The sequence below is a fragment of the Vombatus ursinus genome, unplaced genomic scaffold, assembly GCF_900497805.2.
Source record: "Vombatus ursinus unplaced genomic scaffold, bare-nosed wombat genome assembly UNPS02014781.1, whole genome shotgun sequence".
Taxonomy (NCBI): domain Eukaryota; kingdom Metazoa; phylum Chordata; class Mammalia; order Diprotodontia; family Vombatidae; genus Vombatus; species Vombatus ursinus.
In genome coordinates, this window is record NW_020954559.1 from 38,116,668 (window position 1) to 38,131,270 (window position 14,603).

The window sequence follows — 14,603 nt, forward strand, 5'->3', positions numbered from 1 at the left end:
AGTTCAAATCTTGCCTCAGACATTTACTAGCTATTTAATCCTGGGCATACCTCTTAATTTCTGTCTGCCTCAGTTTCCTCATCTGTAAAATGAGGATATTAATAATAATACCTATCTCCCACAGCTGTGGTGATGATAAAATGACACACTTGTCAAGAGCTTTACAAACGTTAAAATGATATACAAAAACTATGTATTATACATGATATGATTATATGATATGATTATATATTATATTATCATATTTAATATCATTATATTATCATATACAATATTATATATTACATGATACATAATGTGATTGTATATATAATCATATATTATATGATACATGATATATTATACCTTCTACATTATTATAGTAATATATTATGGTACATAATATATTATTATTAATGTTATTACATATTATGACTGTACAGTATATATTATATGATTATATATAAATATATTAAGTGATTATATTGTATATATAAACAGCTATGATTATGATGATGATTGATAGTGATAAAATCACTAGGACACCTGGTCATTCATCCCCAACAGGAAATGCGCTCTTCAGCTATGGTACATTTGTAGTTGATCCACCTGCCCTCTTCTTAAATCTGCTGTGACAAGTAGCATGCATTCACAAGATGGTAGGTTAGAGTTAGGAATGAAAATATATGTCCTTGAAACTTAGTAGGCTAACTAACCATCCTAGAACTTAACTCAGAGAATATTAGAGTTTAGGAGCTTGTTGAATCTAGTATTTCCTAAAACTAATTTAAGCATACACCGCTATATTAGATCACAATATCATGAGAGATTATAGTGTTATTTGGTATTTAGAGGGCTGACCTCACAATTAGGAAGACCTAAGTATATAATCTTGACTCTGACCCATCCTAGCTATGTTTCACTGGGCAGGTCACTGAGTAGCTCTGGCAACTTTCTAAGATGATAAGTTGGAGAATAGTTTCAGATCAGCATTGGCAGGAGGAATTTTCCTCACTGGGAAGTTACCTGCACTAGTAAAATCAAAGGTCCAAAAAAAAAAAAAAAACATTCATATCTATTATAACTACCACATTGTTCATCTAGGGGCATAGAAAAATCTCAGAACAAAGGGTAGTTCAGGAAATTCCAGGGCTAAATATGGGCAGTTAAACCCATTTTCATGCTAAAAATAGCTACAGGAAAAAAAGGCAGGAAAATGGAATAAGATGATAATTTCATGTTTAATAATTGGGAAGGAGAATAATACTTGCTTTGACATTTTTCATGGAATCCTTATTTATGTGGCACAAAACATCAAGGTTCTGAGTCAGAGTTTGAAAGGTGCTGTGATCTAGGCCAATATCTTCATTGTATAGATGAGAGGACAGAAGCACGGAAAGACTATGATTTGAAAGATTATGATCTTTATCGCATTATCACAATCCATTAAGTAGACTCTAAATAGGTATAGTCTGATGCTTCATTGGTTCTTTCCATTGGTGACTGTTCCAGTGGAATATACAATCTGTCATATCCTACCAAGTTTGAAAGGCTTTGAACATGTGCCCAAAGTTTTACTGTGAGTCTGATATCTGATGACCAACCTACCTAATTTTGGAGTGGTACATGACCACTGCAGGGTGACAAAGGTTTTTAGCCATAGCAATTCTTGAAGACAGGCTACTAAATTATAGAAGGGTCAGCTAGGTGGTTCAGTGTTTAGAGTGCCAGGGCTGGAGTCAGGAAGACCTGAATTCAAATCTGGCCTCAGACACTTGCTGTGTGACCCTGGGCAAGTCACTTAACACTGTTTGCCTCAGTTTTCTCATCTGTAAAATGAGATAGAGAAGGAAATAACAAACCACTCTAGTATCTTTGCCAAGAAAACCCCAAATGGGGTCACGAAGAGTCAGACATGACTTAAAAGAATGAACAAGAAGAAGAAGTTGTAGAAGAGTTAAGATCTGGACTGGTGGAAGAACTACCCCTACCAACAAAATTATGGATCCTTGAGTTAATATACAGAGATATCTTATTGTATTTTCTAGATATCTTATACTATAGTATTACATATTACATATTATAATATTTATGGTATTTTCTAGATATCTTAGCAACACAAATGACGGAGCAATTTAACTGAAGTGATTTACATGGATTTAGCTGGGCTTCTGATTCAGAGCTCTATATATTGACTTTCATAGTTGTTCCTTTTTCCTATTAAATGGAAAAAACTGATGGAATTTGGTTTTCATCAGATGTAGTATTATCCTCCATGGTTCCAGCAAGATTTCTGCCCTGGAATGTTGTTGGTTGAGTATTTGTAGAATTTGTTTATCTCTTTGGCAAAGAGTCCTCTGGTCGCTTAGGCTGTGTACTGCCTGTCTCAGTACCTCAGCTGGTCATAGAAGTGCTGAATAGCTGAAATTTAAAACATGAATCCAGGATATTCTCGACTCTGTAATCTTATTTGGGCTCTATTGCTGAAAGGCAGGAAAATGGAATAAAACAATTTATCTGTCACTGGGGATATGAGTTTGTCATTTCCTTTTTCACTTATACATGAGTAAATCTTTATTTTAGAAAAACAAATGGGAGTTAACCTGGAGCTCATTTCCCAGGTTAATGCTTCTAAGGCCTGGAGGCAGTACCAACAATATGCAATGCAGTGGAGTGGACAAAGTTTGCCTCTTATGATCATAACCTTTCCTTCATATGTGTACTGCTTTTATTAGCACTCAGGTACCAATTGTTCTCACATCTCTTTATGCCTCCTGTCCTCATCAAAACTTACTCTCAATCAAAGACTGATCAGTTTATTTACGTTGATAGATCATATTTTTAATTATTTTTAATGAGCAAAATGAATATATCTCCTTCCTACCCTGTCACACCATTAGAAGAAGAAAAAAATTAAACCTTTGTAACATATGCATGGGGCAGCTAGGTGGTGCAATGGATAGAGCACTGGGTTTAGAATCAGAAAGACTCATCTTCATCTTCCTGAGTTTAAATCTGGCCTCAGACATTTACTAGCTGTGTGACCCTGGGCAAGTCACTTAACCCTGTTTACCTCAGTTTCCTCATCTGTAAAATGAGCTGGAGAAGGAAATTGCAAACCACTCCAGTATCTTTGTGAGGAAAATCTCAAATGGGGTCACAAAGAGTCGAACATGACTGAAGATGACTGAACAAATATATGTGCATAGTCAAGCTGATTGGCCATGTCCAAAAAATAGCCACTTCTTTCTATTACATTTTAAAAGGAGTCTAACAGTTAAGACACATACTGTAGAATATTAACATAAGCAAACAGATAAAGGAAGTTGGTTGATTTTGTTTTGGGATTGTGGGATAGGGGCCTTCACTAAAATCACACCTACTCTTTCTGCTATGAAAAGTTCTGTCTATAGGATAGAAAGATAGATCACATGCTGGTTTAATGAGCGACATGTGCCATAGTGAACTGAGGGAAAAGAACTCAACTGTTATTTATTTTAAGACATAGGATCATACCAGTGAACAAGATTTATCTTAACCCTTAGTACAGAGATCTCAAACTCTTAGAGCTGTGCTAGTCTTCTTAGGGTTCCCCTTCTCCAACAAATATTCTGCAACCTTTTGTTCAGAAAAAATATTAATAAGATTAACAAGCACTTGTGAAGAGAAACAAAAGATTTATATATTAGTGTAAGAACTACATGTTTAAAATATGTGTGGTTGGCTCTAAACACTTATATTTAAAAAATGAACTCACAAATTAAAATACCTTTGAGACATCTTCTCATACCTATTGGACTGGCAAAAATGATAGAAGGGAAAAAAGACAAATGCTGGGGGGGATGTGGAAAGATTGGGACACTAATACATTGTTGGTGAAACTGTGAACTGATCCAGCCATTTTGGAGAGCAATCTGGAATTATGCCCAAAGAATTATAGAATTGTGTATACCCTTTGACTCGGCAATACAACTATTAGGTCTGTTTTCCAAAGCGATCAGGGAAAAAGAAAAAGAACCAATTTATGTTCTAAAATATCTATCGAAGCTCTCTTTGTGGTGGCAAAGAACTGGAAATTAAGAGGATGCCCATCAATTGGGGAATGGCTAAACAAATTGTGGTATATGATGGTGATGGAACACTACTATGCTGTAAGAAATGACAAGCAGGTTGATTTTAGGGGGAAAAAAAACCGTGGAAAGACTTGCATGAGAAAAAATGAACTCTATGGAATAGGAATGCAGTGGCTAAATGTCAGTTTCTGTGAGAAAGATCTTGTGGTTTTAGTGGCTTGCAAGCTCACTACAAATCAATAGTTTGAGAGGCAATTGAAGAAAGCAAACAGTGCACTTAGGTAGTATTTAAAGACATAGAGATATAGTGTCCACAACAAGGAAGAGGATGGCCTCATTGTACTCTGTCCTGTTCAGTCCACATGTGGAGTGTTCCTTTTAGTTTTAGGTGCCACATTTTAGGAAGACTATTGATAGTCTACAGAGGAGGGTAATCCAGATCAGGGAGGGTGATCAGGATGGTGATGGGAGGAGAAACCATGCTATCTACAGTGTGACTGATTGAATTGGGGATCTTTAACCTGGAAAAAAGAAGACATGTTTGGGAAGGAAGTAGGGAAGAGTAGGACATGATATTGGTCTTGAAGTAGTAAAGTGCCAGGCCTGGAGTCAGGAAGACCTGAGTATAAATTTGGCCTTGGATGCTTACTAGCTGTGTGACTCTGGGCAAGTCACTTAACCTCTGTTTGCCTCAGTTTCCTCATCTGTAAAATGTGGATAATAATTGCACCTATGTCTCAGGGTTGTTGTAAAAAAATATGTAAAATCAAAAGTAAAAAAATATGTAAATGTTATTATTATTGCTGTTCTTCCTTTGTTTTCAAGAAGGACCAATGACATTTTTGGGTGATATCTTTACTTGTGAGTGAATTAGATTTAAGTGAGGCAGAGTTATGCAAAGTCATCAGCCTCACTCTCTCTTCCAGAGTCATTGAATTCCAGTGGCAAGATAGAAGTCAAGAATACTGGCAATGGCTTGGGATGTAGTGGATTACCTTGGTGTCTTTAATGCCAAGTTGTAAGTGCTCCACAGTGCCTGCTTCAGCCACCTTCATGGCTGTGGGAACAAACTGTTCTCACCTACCCAGTCTGCCAAGAAGAATCTTCACATGCTTGAAGTAGACATCCCTCTGATCACCACTGGGTTTGAGGCCCCTTGGTTACGCTCCACCTGGTTTAACCTGTTTGCTGACATGGTTTACCAGGTTGTGAACCAGGGGTTCACATGCAGACTCGAGGTCACATGAGCCCTCTAGGTCCTCAAGTGTGGCCCCAATTATTATTGCGATTATGTTTATGAAAGGCTTTGGCATAGAGAATGAATCTGAATTGTTCAGCTTGATGCTAGAGAGCTGAACTCCGAGCAATTAATAGAAATTGAAGGAAAGCAACTTTTGACTTGATTTAAGGGAAAATATTGGAAAGGGTTGCCTCAAAAGGCACTAGGTTCCCATTCACTAGATGTCTTCAAATAGACTGGATGCTATCTGTTAATTAGTTGAACTAGATGTCTTTTAAGGCACTTTTCAATTTAGAGATTATTGAATCTTTGAAATTTTTTTATTTACAAAGCATGTTTTAATTCATTTTAAAAAATTAATTAATTTTTTTTTTTTTTGCTTAGGCAGTTGGGGTTAAGTGACTTGCCCAAGGTCACACAGCTAATAAGTTAAAAATTAATTTTTAACTAAAAAAAATCATGTTTAAATACAAACATGCATATACACATACATATGTGCACATATGTATGTGTTCCATTACATTCATATATCATAATTTTTGAGTCATTTCCTAATTTATGACTACCCCTTTCAGTTTCCAATCTTTGCCCCCACAAAAGGAACTACTGCATATTTTGGTACATATTGGAACATATGTGTAGATACACATACACACAGATAAATCAACATTGAACTTTTTGGAATATGGCTTTTAGCTATGCCCCAGTACATAAATGGATATGGGATAGAAACAATCAGTTCTCAAAAGAATTGCTAACTATTAACACCCATATGAAAGAATACTCCAAATGGTGAATAATAAGAAATACAAATCAAAACAACTTTGAACTTTTATCTCATACCCAACATGATGACAAAAGAGAGAAATTGTTGGTTAGTGTTGGAAGATACATGGGAAAATGGGCACAGTATTAATGTATTGTTGTTGGAGATATGAACTGGTCCAACCATTTTGGAAGTCATTTGGAATGATGAGAAGGAAAGGGCTAAGATATCTGCCACCTTTGACCTAGAGATACCACTGATAGGCATATACTTCCAAGAGTTCAAGGATAAAAATAAGGCCCCATAGACACCAAAGTAGTTAAAACAACACTTTTTGTAGTGGCAACGAATTGGAAACAAAGTGCATGGATTGAGGAATAGCTAATAAGCAAGTTGTGTTATAAAAATGTAATGCAATATTGTGGTGCTCTAAGAAACAGTATATATAATGAATATAGAGAAGCATGGAAAGATATATACAGTGATGAAAAATGATGTATAAATGACGATTAAAATGACGAATAAAATATACACAAAGACTACAAATAACAGAAATGGAAAGAACAACAACCGTGGAAGCTAAATGCTATGAAATTAAAATGACCAAGTGTGGTCCCAAAGAAGAGTTTTAAGAAGGTGCCTCACCCTTTTCTTTTTAGAGGTAGGGGGTCTATCGGTGCAGAATGCTGCATGTGTAGCCAGGCTTATTTACTGTGTTGCTTAGCTCGACTGAATGTTTTTTTCTTATCTTTTTATGCTTTGTTTTATGCTTTGTTATAAGAGATCGTTCTCTAAGAGGGGACGGAAAGAGGAGCCCGGGGAAATGTACAATGAAAAGCATCAATAACATTTTATTTTAATTAAAGAATATGACTTTTAGATGCATTTTTATCTCTACTTTGTCTTTTGAAGGTGATGTGTATTATGAGAAAATGTGGTATGAAAAGTTATGATTCTCGGTGTGTACAAACCAGTAACAATCTTAGTATCTTAATTAATATGCTTCTCAAAGCTAAAAATACCTTCTTGACCTTTATAATAATGTCTGTATTCATATTTCCAACCAAATAAGTACTTTATAAAAACCCACATCATGGATTGTAGACTTATCCATTTTAGGTTTTGGTAATTTTGGAAAACCATAATTTTCTTCAATGATGTCATACTTAATCCATTTAGTTGAGCTTTTGATGCAAGTCCTCTGTACTTGATACTAGCGGTTAGGAAAAATGTATTTGGAGAAAAACAGAGAAGGGAAATGGGTGATCTTAGAAAATTCAAGAAATCGATTTTGTCAAATTTAATTTGCTTAAAATGTGGAAAAAGCATTTTGTTTTCTAGCCTGAATAATCATAAAAATCTCTTATAGTATGTCTCAGTATAATTGATTTACTGGTTTTTAGAATAACTTCATCTGTCTGATGCTTTAATGCAATTTAATGTGATTTTTAAAAAATGCTATTCCTGTAGAGCCCTTAATGTAGAAGAAGAGTAAGAATCTTAATATTGTATTAACATCTTAAAAGTGGGTTTTTAAAATTTGTTTGTTTTGGGGAGGCAATTAGGTTTAAGTGACTTAAGTATCACACAGCTGAGTAAGTGTCTGAGGTCGAATTTGAACTCAGGTACTCCTGATTCCAGGGTCCTGCTCTCATCCACTGCTCCAAAATTGTTTGTTTTATACTTTATATTGTCTCATTTATCATTTAAAGCATCATTGAAATCTCTTTTTGAGGAATTTCTTTAAAAAATTATTAAACTATTGTGAATTTATAATAAAAAGTGATTTGAAGTTTATATTATTTTAGGAGACCCTTTGGGAAATAGGTGCTATGACAGTGTTTCCAAAAGATACTATGTTAGTATGAAACCTAGATAATACAGATTTAGGCAGATGGCTGGCTGGGTAATCTATTCTGTGCCACTTGACATTGCAGAAAGGGACAGAAAGACCACCTGAAGGTGTGCCCATGTGTCACTCTTTTCTTATTTCCTTGCCAACTGAGCATGTGGGTCAGCCCTCAGGTTTCAGAGGTCTGACTTTTTTGTCCTGGTTTTGAAGCTTAGTTTATTGATACTTAAATCACTTCTGGAAAAACAAAAAGTACACAAGTCAAGTGATAAAGCCACTTTATTTATTGCACAGGCTTGATTAGTAAACTGTCTTCTGGAGTCAGATTCTTCTGTGTTACCAAACCCTTACAGGTAATTCATATTGCTGGTGTGTATGTCTGTGTGTGTGTGCCAAATCTTTGCTCTGATGACTTTTTGCTAGCTAAACAAACGTAGTGTTTGGAACTGTTCAGAGCTTTTGGAGTTACAGTGTTCTCTGTGATTCTGATGATTGGTTGGGAGCATAGCCACCTTCCCCAGTAATAATCCCCCAAATTCCCCTAGTATCTTCCCTTGAAACACAAAGTAACTGAACCACTGGCTCTATACACAACCAGCCTGCCAACCTCCCAATCCATTGAAGCAGCAGGCCAACTGACACTATTTTGGCTTTGCCTATTCTCTGTCATGTCTGTCACCCAGTGTCCTGGTGTTGGAAAGACCGGTAGTGACAAAGCTTTGAAATTAACATGAAGGTAAAAACTGCAAGATCCAGGGCATCTGACCAATGTCCTGAGAAGCAGGGTCTTTGTGAGGGGATGTTGTAATATGCAGGTGGTTAGTCAGTAACTCAGCGGTAAAGCATTACCATTGTTCGTCCTGTGCCAAATAGAGTGACCCTGTAAAAGAAATCTGATTCTGTCACAACACTGGGGAAAGTCTGATCCATGTCAGTAGGTCTATTTCCTGCTCTTCTTGCCCCAGATAGCCATAGCCCCATTTAAGTGAAGCGCTAAGTCTTCCTGTCTTTAATGTTTTCACAGCTCCTCAATCATAAGGAAGGAAAAGTCCCCAACTCTGAAACTCTGATGTAGGTTTAAAAGAGCTGGGCATCCTCAGTGGTCAGGAAATAGTTTAGTAGCAAAAACAAGTTTCTTGAAAGATATACCAGGGCACTTTGGGCCATACAGTTTGGGAAAGAATGGCATGAAAGGAGGAATGAGTTTCTCACATTTGTGATGAATATTATGCTACTTATCTATATGCCTCTGAAATGAAATGTTTATTCAGAGCATATGTTAATAACTACCTTTCTGCAATGTTTCAATGTTAAAAGATAAAGATAAAAATGTAAAATTTAAAAAAAAAACTAGGATTCCAAGTTATTAAAAAAAAAAAGACTGAGCTTATATGGTACAGGTATCTCAATTTAACAATAATGAGAGTTTTCTTTTGTTTCTGAAGAAAACAACCACATTGGTAGGATGATTGATTCATTGAGATGTTGAAATATATGTGTATATATATATGTATATATATATGTATATATATAGAGAGAGAGAGAGAAAGAGAGAGTTTAGAGAGTATTAAATTATGTACTGTATCTCAAACTATCTGTGCTCTTCTCAGATAGGATATATGATTTGTGTGTGTGTGTATGAGAGAGAGAGAGAGACAGAGGGAGAGAGAGAGATCTATAATAGTTGGAAAAATATATCTGCATATGTATATAATTACATGTACATTTGTATACAAATATTTATGTATATATGTATATTTGTGTTATATGTACATATGTATAATCAGGAAACTTTTAAGTTGGCTAAAATGTTTTAAGGTGTATGCATACAGAAAGGGTTGTATTATCATAGCTTCTGGGGGCAGCTAGGTAGCACAGTGGATAGAGCACCAGCCTTGCAGTCAGGAGGACCTGAATTCAAATCCGGCCTCAGATAGTTGACACTAACTGTGTGACCCTGGGCAAGTCACTTAACCCTGATTGCTTCTCAAAAAAAAAAAAAAGTCATAGTACCTGGCTCTAATAATTGGAAGGAAGAGTATCATAATAGGTTATTGAAAATACAATAGTGAACTTTAACTTTAGACCATTTTTATTTTTTAGTCAATCCTGATAGACCTCATTGCCTTCACTACCACACAGGAATATACTATTTTGCACAAGACAATTGGCTGGTGATAATGATAGTAGCTAGCAAAATGATCTCAGAAAAGATGGAGGACAGAAGACCTACTATAGCATCAAGAACACAGAATTTGGAGCAGAGGACCTGGATTTGAATCTCAGATTACCTGAGTGGTTTTGAGATGGCAATTTCCTTTCTTTAAGCCTCAGTTTCATCATTTGTAAAATTAAGTGCTTGGACTAGATGAGGGATTCTTAACCTGGGTTCCGTTAATTTTTTTTAAAAATTACTTAATAACAGAATTTTAATATAATGTTTTCCCTTTGTAATCCTATGTTTTTTATTTTATGCATTGGAAAACATTATTCTAAGAAGGAGTCCATAGACTTTACCAGACTACCAAAGGGGTCTGAGATAGAAGAAAAAATCCAAACAAATTGAGAACTTCTAAACTTTTTCATTTTTCATTCACTCAGTCATTTTTCAGTCATATCTGACTCTTCATGACCTCGTTTGGGGTTTTCTTGGCAAAGATACTGGAGTGGTTTGCCATTTCCTTCTCTAGTTCATTTTACAAGTGAGGAACTGAGGCAAACAGGGTTAAGTGATGCCCAGGATCACACAGATAGTGTCTAAGGCCAAATTTAAAGTCAGAAAGATGAGTCTTCCTGACTTCAGGCCCAGCACTCTAGCCACTGTACCACCTAGCGTCCAATCCTTAGACTACATGATCTCTAAGGACACGTGGCTAAAAATCTTATGTCTGTGTGATGTACAGAGATCTTGGCACAAGATAGATATTGCATTTATGTGGACGGCTGAGAGTCATTCATAGGTTCAGGTATAACAGCTTGGGTCATCCTTGTGCTTGCCCACCATTGCTTCAAAAAGGGGTGTGTGTGTGTGTGTGTGTGTGTGTGTGTGTGTATGTGTGTTCATCTTGGGAAATGAGTGAGCTATTAGTCCTTCAGAATCCTGTTCATGCTACCATCAACCAGCAGGTGTTGCTGTTGAATGATAAAAACAAGACAGTTTGAGAGAACGGGAGTTTTTTTACAACTTGAAAAGAGAAGCGAATCACAATATATAGACAAACCAAGTCTTTCAACATCGAACAATTATATTTTAGGAGAATACCTTTTCAAGGAACTGACTAAATAAAATATATTCTAAGTATGCCTTTTGAGTATGCCACTTAGTGCCAGCTTTTTTCCCCCCCGTAGGATTTAAGAAACTTTAATAAAAGGTGTATTCAACCTGTAAGATAGTTAAAATGTCTCTAAATCAAAAGTCCTTGAAATAGCAGGGTGCCAGTTCTCAGTGGGGCTTTGCTTCAGTGATTACCATGTCCTAGGTTCTTCACACCCTGGGAGCATTGGATGAGATTGCTTTCGATTCAGTGAATGGTTTTGCACAGGAGTCTGGGTACCTACGTGTTAGCTCTGGTAGGTTGTTTGTCTTTTCAAAATGAATCTTAGGGACTCGAATTTCTAGATCTTGAATCAGGAGGAGAAATAAATTACAAATAAGGAAGTGGACAGATTTTCTTCCTTAACTCCTATTTCAACAAAGGCAAAGCCAGTGAAATGATAGGGACGGAGAGAGATTGGTATCTTTTGCTTAAGACCTATTGAATCTCCCCTCAATCAAAGTTACTTGTGTTACTTAGAAAAGTTTATACAGCAATCATGTAACTCTATGAACCCTAGATTTATCATTTGAAGCCTGATATTCATCCTATAATGCCTCAGTAATTTTCAAATAAATTGTTTCTTTCAGTAGCTGTAAATTAGAATCCAATTTTATATGCTAAATTCTTTAAAATCTTCTTTGACTTTTTAGGAGTTTGCCTTTTTGTATTGGCAGATGTGGGCATTGTGTTCTCTGAAATAGTATTAGTTTATCATCAACATAAATATTAAACGACCTTGATAAACTGTTTTCATTTAAAAAGCTGTCTTTTTGTCAGTGTGGCAAGGGCTTTACATACTTTTCAACCAGTGCTAATGAATTGGTATTTCTCCCTCCATAGACTCACTTAGGCAATGTGGGACAATGAGAAGAATACGAAACTTGGAATAAGGAGACCTGTTTTTGAAACTTAGTTGTATAACCTTTGACCCCGCAATACCACTAGTAGATCTGTTTCCCAGGTTGATCAGGGCAAAAGGAAAAGAACTTTTATGTTCTAAAATATTTCTAGCAGTTCTCTTTGTAATGGCAAAGAACCGGAAATTGAGGGGATATCCCTCAATTGGGGAATGACTGACTAAGTTGTGGTATATGTGGTGTGTGTATGTGTATATGTTTGTGTGTGTATACACATATACTATATACATGTATATATATACACACATGTATATATATGTGTATATGTATGTGTGTATATATATATGGTATATGATGGAATATTACTGTGCTGTAAGAAATGATGAGCAGGTTGATTTCGGAAAAAAAGATGGAAAGACTTGCATGATATCATGAATGGTGAAATGAACAGAACCAAGAGAATGCTGGCTACAGAAACAGCAATATTGTTCATAGAATAACTATGAACAATTAAATTATTCTGAATATTATAAATATTCAAATCTTCTACAAAGGACCTATGAAGAAAGATGCTATCCACCTCTAGAGAAAGAACTGATAAAAAGAAGTATGCATAGTATGGTTTTACACATGTGTTTGGGTGTATGTATGTATGTACTGTATAAAATGGGGACCATTTCTAGTGTGGGATGGCAAGGAAGGGAGATAGATATTTTAGAACTTAAAATATAACCAAAAAATTAAATTAAATTTAGAAAATGATGAAGTTAGTATTACCTTCTTTTTCTAAGAAAGAAAGGAAGGAAGGAAGAAACTTATCTTTAACACTCCATGGATAATCACTTAACCTCAGACCCTTAGTCTCCTTATCAATAAAATGGGGGTCGTAAGACTTTTATGAGTTGTAAGCAAAGTATTTTGTAAACCTCTACATTAGCCTTTAATGGATGTATACTTGGGATTAATAGTATATATTCTGTGGTCTTGGCACAGAAGAAAACCAAATGATCCATTTGGGTACTTATCCTAAGATTGACCTCATTAGTAATTTGCTCAAACCAGACAACACTTAAGGTATTTAGCACGAAGATCTGTGGAGGATGGTCTTACATAGGTGTGAGTAGGAGAATCTTGATATACATATGTCTGTATAAAATTGAAAATTGACTTCCCACTCTTTAGCTTTTGAAGAAAATGAGCCTTATAAGAAAGAAATATAGTAGATTATTTTCAATTCAACTTACCATTATAAAGCATATAACATATGTCATATTGTGTGCTTGGAAAACAAAGACAAAAAAGCAGCCTTCAAGGAGCTTACATTCCACTGGGAAGATCCAAGGGAACAGCTCCATAAATATTTACTAAGTACCCACTATGTGCTGGGCATTGGGGATACAATAAAAAAGCCCCTGCCATCAATAAACTTTGATTCTACTGGAAAGATGCAATGTATATATAAGGAAATACAGATATAATGTGTACATAAGGAAATGGAGTGTACAAAATATGATAGGAAGAAATATTTAGAGGAAAGGGAATGCAAGTAATGTGGGGAAAATGATGATCAGGAAAGGCCTTGTGCCATAGGAGGTGATACATGAGCTGTGCTTTGAAGGAAACTAAGGCATCTACCAGGCTGAGGTGAACCCTTTGAAGGCAGGAATGATTTAATTTTTATCATTGTAGCCCCACTGCCTACATGGAACCTTGTCATAGTAGACACTTAATAAATGGTTGGTGAATGAATGGAGGACCATTTCTGCAAAAGCTCAGAAGTGAGAAATGGAATAACATGTATAAAGAATAGGTGCTAGACCAGTTTGATGAGGACAGAGAGTGTGAAGGGGAGTATCATAACATAAGACTGAAAAGTTAGGTGGTAGCCAGATGGTGAAATTCTTGGCTGAGGAATCTGTATTTTATTTTAAAGGCCATAATGAGCCATTGAAGATTTTGGATCAGACAGGAGAGACATAGAACCAATACGTAAGCAAATATTCCAGGCACTCTGTGAAGTGCTAAGGACACAGATTCCAAAAAACAAAATTATCCCTGCTCTTCATGAGTTAACATTCTATGAGTAAACTCTGAAGGAAACTAGGGAAGCTTCATCTTGCAAAGGCACTTAGACTGGAAATGGAATATTGTGTTCCAAGTAACAAGTTCCAAAACAGTGTAGACTGTTTTGGCTAGAATGTCGTTGGTAGTAGTCTTTTCGGTAACTCATTTTTCCAACTTCCTTTGGCTCACCAAGTGGATTCTTTCTCAAACCTCTATTTTACAGGCCTATGTGAGTCATTCTAATTACAAAGATAGACTGGAGGACCTAGAATAAAAAGTTCAAGGAGTTGAGGTTGGTTAGCCTGGGGTGACAATTTTTCATCTACTCAGACAGTTATATAGAGAGCTTTTCACTGGCTCTGAGAACTGAATAGGAGGAAGCGGCTTAGGACACAAGGACTTCCTGATATGGGGGTGATTACACAGTAAAAGAGACAAATCAATGGAGGCCATGC

General features: G+C 36.0%; 1 protein-coding gene across 2 annotated transcripts in view; it reads left to right on the forward strand.

Moving 5' to 3' along the window:
- The window catches only part of LOC114046236 (guanine nucleotide exchange factor DBS-like), a 366,695-nt gene that overhangs the window by 58,190 nt on the left and 293,902 nt on the right, over nucleotides 1-14,603 (forward strand). The window lies entirely within an intron of this gene.